This window comes from Scleropages formosus, chromosome 13, assembly GCF_900964775.1.
Source record: "Scleropages formosus chromosome 13, fSclFor1.1, whole genome shotgun sequence".
Taxonomy (NCBI): domain Eukaryota; kingdom Metazoa; phylum Chordata; class Actinopteri; order Osteoglossiformes; family Osteoglossidae; genus Scleropages; species Scleropages formosus.
This window is the reverse complement of record NC_041818.1, coordinates 7,276,920-7,284,271: the sequence shown is the minus strand read 5'-3', so window position 1 is coordinate 7,284,271 and position 7,352 is coordinate 7,276,920. Positions and strand designations below refer to the sequence as shown.

General features: G+C 42.5%; 1 protein-coding gene across 3 annotated transcripts in view; it reads left to right on the top strand.

Moving 5' to 3' along the window:
- The first annotated feature begins 741 nt into the window (after nt 1-741).
- Nucleotides 742-7,352, top strand: part of stag2b (STAG2 cohesin complex component b) — a 33,663-nt gene continuing 27,052 nt past the window's right edge. Inside the window, exon 1 of one of the 3 annotated variants that reach the window (XM_018737279.2) lies at nt 742-958. The gene's annotated coding sequence lies outside the window, so the exon portion shown is untranslated. The other 2 variants (XM_018737282.2, XM_018737280.2) reach the window with 2 other exon arrangements.

Here is a 7,352-nt window from a genome sequence, read left to right as displayed (position 1 = left end):
ATCTGTGATGGTGAAGCGGGAGCTGGGTCTATAGACAAAGCTCTCAGGTTTCTGCTCAGTTTACTTCTCCATCCTCATCTATGGTCATGAGCTTTGTGTATGACCAAAAGAACAAGATTGTGAATACTGTACAAGTGGCGGAATTTAGGTTTCTCTCCAGTATGTCATAGCTCACTTCCCCCTGACTGGGTGAGGAGTTCAGCGGTTCGAGAGAGCCTTGGAGTAGAGTCGCTTCTCATCCAGCTCAACAGGAATCACTTGAGGTGGCGTGGTGAAATACCCCATAAAATGCTCCTGCTGCTCCAGTTATACCAGACACGTCCCCCTGGGAGGAGACCTCGGGGCAGACCCAGGACACACTGGAGATATTATGACCTTAGAACTGCTGTGGATCCCTCAAGAGGAGCTGGAGACCATGGGGAAAGGAAGGATTGGGCCGGTCTGCAACCTTCTCCAGGACAGGGGGAAGGAAACCGACTGGGCAAACAACAGCTTTCGTGCTTCTAATTTTAAATACTTGGAGAAGACAGTAAAATATAAAGAAACAACGTGCTTGTAGGAGCACCATGGTGCTGCGCTTAATGCATTGAACCGTAGATCTAGGCTGCAGGGCCTCCAACATGGCTGAGATTAATCCGTGGCGCACCGCACGCGCGCTCCGACCACGTGTCTACTCTAGATGGCGCACAGTCACCAGCTCTCGCGCCGCGTTCCTTCTGGCCGCCAGGTGGCGCCTCTGCGGCGCGCGGCTCCCTTCTCCTCAAATCATCGAAACAACAAACCGAACGGAACGAGCGGGCTAAAGGGAGTCCAAAACCGCCTCTGACCGCCACTTTCAAACTCTTCTATCAAATCGCGCCCAAGAATCGCAAAATCTGGCGCTGAAGTACATGTGTATATATATATATATATTTAAATAAGAGGACAGCGAGCACGCCGTGTGCATTTCGACGGCGAGGTAAGTTATAAAATGGCGGAAGGTTCTGGAAGTTTGTTAGTGTGTGTTTTGTTGGCGGCGGGCGGCGCGCAGCGCGCGCCGGGCTGCTTGTCGGAGGCTCGCCGCTCGCTGTGAGGGGAGGAAGTCTGGAAGGGGCAAAGGCGCGATTACGCTCCGCCAGCTGGCCGCGAGTCCCTCAGTCACGGGGGACGTGGTGGTTTATTTCTGTAATAAAAAGGCGAATAATTAGAATTGTTCCAGAAGTGGCGGCTCCCTGGGAGCTATTAATTTCAATAAAGAATCCAAATTGTTGTGCCGCGACAGTGTCGGAAGCTTGTGAAGCGGTGAGAGGCGCGGAGTTGCAGGAACTCGGTCCAAGCCAAGGCAAGATGGAGGACAGGAGGACGAGACGTTTCCTAAAAATGGACTTCGGGCTGCGGTACATTTTCCTGTCAGGCGCCGGCTCCGCGCCATTGAAAGGCACTTACTTTGGCGTTTTTGTAGTGACGCGTTGAAACGTTTCAGTGCCGCTTGGAAGAGAGGAAAGGAAATAACAGCGTTTCCAGCAGAGCCAAGATGGAGAACCCGAGAACAGCTGCTGCTGCACGCTTCAAAATGGAGAATCCTTTTCCCTCCGTTTGTTTTTGTTGCACTTTTGAGCAGATGAACAGTGAAATTGCATCGAGCGAGGGGCCCTGCGGGTACAGGTGAAACGTGTTGCCGTGAGCCTGTGAGTACGGCGGCGGCGGCGGCACAGCGGGGATAGCTCGGGCTCTTCTTGTTCGGATACGAACGGCTTGTTTTCATTGCAGATCGGAACGGTCGCTATGGCTGAGTAACCAACTGTAACCTGCCGTGGCCATGCTGCTTTTCCAACCTCATTTCTGCGCTGTTGAGCTGTTCACTTTTGCTTCGGAGATACGATTAGCTTGTCAAACTGTTACTGCACATGCGTTTCATAGCTAGTTCGGCTAAGTTAGGTTAAGTAGCCGAACTAGCTGCTAACCGCGGTACGCGGGACGAGCCGGTGATACGGACGTACATCATAGTTGCGTTACCTTCACTGTAACTGCGTGTTACAGTCATGTCATAGCGGGTAAACTGCGCGCTGTGTGGACGTGTTATAAGAGCGAAACAGTTGAAACTGAGCTGCTCTGTCTGTAGTCTAAATAAGTTAGCAGCCCTGCGTCCGCGGTTTTTTAGGCCCGCGGTCCTCGCTGCGCTATTTGATATTAATCTTATTCGACAAAAAGGTTGCACGACTATTTCGACTGTTTTGTTGCAAAACAATGAAAACTCGTCCAATCCCTGTTATTCCTACGCGTGCATGATCATGTCGTGTTAAAAATAAAACCCATCAGAATATTTTACAAAAGGGCAAAGGCATGATCAAGATTTTTGGCGCCACTTTCAGATCGTTGTCTATCTTGTCATTGGACCTGGTGTGCCTAGGCACTGTCGTGTAACATGTTTTATCTTCGTGTTATGAAATTGTAGCTGTCATATAGAAATTAAAATCTAGCCCGCTTTTCTCATTGTATGTGTATGCGACTGCCTAAACTGCTTTTATTCGTGCAACATACAATGACGTCGTACAATGTGTGTGTGGTTCATGCCGCCGTAAAAAAGGCTCAATTTGATAACTACCCGTCCCAGTAATGTATTTGTGCACTTGTACGTTTTGCGTATACACACACTTAGTTTCTGGGAAATCATTATTCCAGTGACAGAGAGTGCGGTGTATACGAAACTCTTTTATTGAGAGAGATTTTTAACCTCTGTATGTGTGCGCGGGTCTGTGTTGTGAAGTTTGTCGACTTGACAACAAGAAGTGGGAAACACATGGCTGTTACACTGCACATCTATGGTTTGGTGTCATTGTCATACTGTAATTCTTTTGTAAGTACAGTGAGTGTTGCGTTCGCTCGGTGACGCACGGTGACGTGCTCTGCGTGCGCTCGCGCTCTCAGTGCTGCTGTAGCCACACCCTGTGGACGCCTGGAAACGCTCCGCTTTAATGGAAACGGCCTCTTTGGCGCTACACCAACTTCCATAACCGGTGTTTTTCATACACCGCATGTATTTTCACACACATCATTGGTGCGTCTTCTCTTTTTTGGATCTTCTCTTAGTTTTAATTTCCATAATGCTCGCAGTTCGTAATATTATGCCGCTCGATGTGGAAATGCACAGTTTAAATTTTCTATTAAAAATGCGTCACTTCAACAGCTATGGCTGTGTTTTCGGCTCCGGCTGTTTTGTCTTGTTTATGTCTGTGGATGTTAAGTGTCCTGCGATTGGTTAAGCCGAAGGAGCAGGGAGGGATGGGGTGCTTCCTAATAAGGCGTTGGAAGGCAAGTACTCCCCTCCTGATTTGGTAGAAGTCTCTTACAAACGAGGGTAGTGGGACCAATGAGCAGCCCAAGACAGACGTGACGGACTCGCGGATGTACAGTAGAGCCCGCCCCCTCCCCAGTTGTAGATCCAACAGATTTCCCTCCACCTTTGTGTAATAATGTCCTCCTCTGTTCTCGCGGATGTTGACGCCCATTGTTTACAGAAACGCGATGGACAACTTAGAGCAAATGTATTGTGGTGTGACCATGCTATGTATAGTATTTCTCATCCAAATCAGTATAAAGGTTGTTGAAGTCCTGTAATTGGTTTTCAAAATGCTTATTTTTTTAATATTTGAATAAAATATCTGTCTGGTAATCATTAGAAGAACTCAGAAGTTGGTATTTGAAATGCACAAAAACAGGTCTCCATACTTGCATAAACCATACTGACAGTGTCCTCTTTCGTTGTTGCTGTCAGTAATGGCTGTGAAAGACAATTTAGATTTCATGTTTCATATTTACAAGTTTTGTTTTTGTGGTTTAGTAATTGGAAACACTGAAAGGAAGAAATTTGACTGCGAGTTACTTTTTTTGCATCTTACATATTTGAAGACCATTTGTTTTTGTAGTGACAGATCAGTGTATCACGTTACTTTCAGGACAAAGAAAAATATTAATTGGAGAAATTAAATTCCGTGTGGTTTAAATTACAAATTAACACATTGCTAAATATGAAGTACCCAGCTAAAATACGTTTTCTGTTTGTCTTATTGTAATGCTCTGTATTGTCCTGTTGTGTTTTGCATTGAATATGTATGGCTTACTATTCACCTTCTTACAGAAATGAACCCATTGTATTCAGAATACACTTTTTTTATTCTGTATAAAATCTTTCATGGAACATTGTACAAACAATATTAGCCCTTTGTTAATGTCCTGTACTAAAAATCATATTTATTAAAATCACTTTCTTAGTCATTTAGTACAATGAATTCATTATGTGAGAGATGGCTAGCTAGCAGTGTGTGAAATGTGCTGCCAGACTTCTGTGTTTCCATGGAATGTTAAGAGTGGTACCCATGTAGGCCTTCTCTGTGTAACACTGAAATAATGGTACTCTAAAGGACTGCAGCATCTCTACTCATGAGAATATAATCCTCACGGTCTGGTCTGCAGGTCTGTCCCTTCATTAATTTCTTGGCATTTCTAACGCACTGAAAAGGGAGATCCTGGAAATGTTTTTTGTTTAAAATAAAAGGCAGAGTTGCTTATTCTGGCACAGGTTTTGGGAATGCACTTTTGTGTTCTGCTACTATGTGCACTGCGTTTTGCTTTGAAATATCCCATTTGTTTAAATAGTGAACAGTGTTGTAATCAGCTTTATCACTTGAAAACTTGGTGTTTGTGATGTAACATGACATTTATTTGGTTAGCAGATAATTGTATTGGAAATTGAATAGCTTTCAATTTTACACATTGACCAAGGCATCTTGAATGGATTTTGATTAGTGATGTTTGGGAGATATCCACAGAACCATCTGCTACCTTTTACTCTGACAGTTGTATCTTGTTTCGTTATACTGCAGCACTGTTTCTTCATTACACTGAACATATGAAGAATTAAATGTTTCAGTGACTTACCAATTTAATGAATAAAGCAAACACTGTACTGAAGATTTACCTCCTCATGTCTCTTGATCTCATGAGACTATTGACTGTGTGCATGCATCATCTACGCAATCTGAGTCCCTGTCAGCCCTCTGGTCCTTTTTCTTGTGGTAAACAGTGCAAGGTACAGTAGTACTATGATTCAGGCAAGCAGGCAGGGTAGCCTTTGGGTTTGTATACATTCAACTGTCATTTGTAACAATGGAGTAGATTAATTCTGAAGTAGTGCAGTATCGTTGACCTGCATCCCCTCATTTCTATAGTCGGTTGTGTACGTCTTTTAAGGCCTGCCACGATAGTTTGTTGCATAACAGCAACAAACATGTTCCAAAACTGGCAGGTATAATGTTTTGTGTTGTAGTTAGATGAACCTTCTCCCTTTAACTACTTGCATTTCTGAGCTGCAGTGCTCTTTGACTTCGAACACCTTGAGACGATGCCACCATATCATTAGTGTTAAATATAATTCTCAAATTGGGAGGTTCATGAGTTTGTCAGTTTCTGCAGGATTGTAGGGTTCCTGTTGTCAGTAAGTGTTAGAGATTGACATTAATCAGGAAAATGTTTAGCTGTAATGAAAGGGGCTTCATATAAAAAACACCAATGAAGTTTTAATTTGTGTTCCTTCATTTGTCAAATTAGTACGATTACTAGTTTTATTCCTCTTGGGTAAGAAGATTAATTTTACATAAAATGTGAAATTTTTCTTGCAATGTTGAATTAATTGCAAGTTGTTCGTAGTGCTGTGCAACAACACATCTGCTAAGACAATGTTCCACAATTTGATTTTGTGCTCCTGTGTTGCAGTTATTCTATAATTTTTGGGAAAAAGTGGAAAAAGACCGTGATGCCACCAGCCCTCAAAACTGCATTCCAACCCTCAGAAAATAAATATTCCCAAATAGAGTAAACAAGTGAAACATTACTTTGTGAACATGTGGATTTAATTTATATTTTATTAGTCAAATTTCATTGTCTATCCATGTGAAACGTCACTATTTACATTTTACATAAGTTAAATAAGAGCTACTCATTAGTCCACTTGTAAAACTGCTGTCCACAAAGTCCTACAACAGCTTCCGATATTTACAATTAAAGGATTTTTTTGAAGTCGTGTTCTTTCCAGCATCCTACACATTATACAACAATAGTCACTTCCACAGAGCAGCTCAGTCTGCACTCATCAGCAGCTCTACTGACAGTACATGTTAACTGTTGACATACAAGCAAAGAATGTAAAAGGTTTAACTTTGAAAATATTTAGTGCTCACTGCTACTTCGACACTTTTCACTACTCCATAAGAACGGACAGTTGCAAATTCCTGGCACTCTTGTTAATAGGACTGTTTGAAATGCTTCATACCTATAAATGTCTATCAAGTCCTCCCCCCTCCCATATTGCACCTTGAATATCCAGCCTGTCGGTGTGTGTTGCAAAGCCCTAGTGTTTGTGATGTGTATGGTGTGTTAAAACATAAGTGGTGAAAAAAGCTCTATACCTGACAGTCTGACAATAAAACATGTCACAAAGGTGGAATTGTCAGATCTGTCCTCTGTGAGATTGGGTTTATACAGAAGTCTCATTTTGGCTGTTCTTATATGAACCAGGATTATGTGACTGTGTGGAGAGAGAAGCAGTGGGAAGCAGAGCTAGCAATAAGCTTGCTGTTATAAGACAAACCATCGTGGTACTACATGGATCATAACAGCATTGTGAATATATGAGTAAATGGGATTTATGAATTAATAGGATTAAATCATGCTGTTAACAGATTTGAAGCATGACTATGGATCATAGCTGGTAAATTACCACCACACCATTGCAATAGGTTTGCTCTTTCTCTGTTTCGGTGTAGCTGAGAAAAGAAAAGAGCAGAAGATGGTAAAATGTGCTCAGGGAAATAGTATGAAGCTAAAACCAATGCTTTGGGATCCTTCTTTCAAGAAAAGAAAAATGAGGGACTTTTTGGAATAATTGCTTATATAAGCAGCATTTGCATGCAGTCATGCAATAGACAAAAAGAGAGTCAAATAACTGAATTTTTCTTTTTGAAGAACCTGTAGCCAATTAGAATAATTAAAACACCCAGTTGTATAAATTAAAGAAATGTTGAGTTTTGTAAAGATGTCTTGACCAAAGTGAATAAAAATGCTATGACTTTTTTTCAAAGATTAAACCAGGCAGGTGCAGCTGGTAGCATAGTGGTTGGAGGTTCGAATCCCACCCCCAGCTATAGTACCCTCTAGCAAGGTACTTGCGTTGTACGGCTGCAGTAATATTACCCAGCCGTGTAAATGGGTAAATAATTGTAAGGATGGCCTGTTGTAACTTTGAGAACGGTACTTCCTCAGAGTAATGCAGCTTTTGGGTCACTTCGGGTCAGTGAATGTGATCAGATTCATAAGCA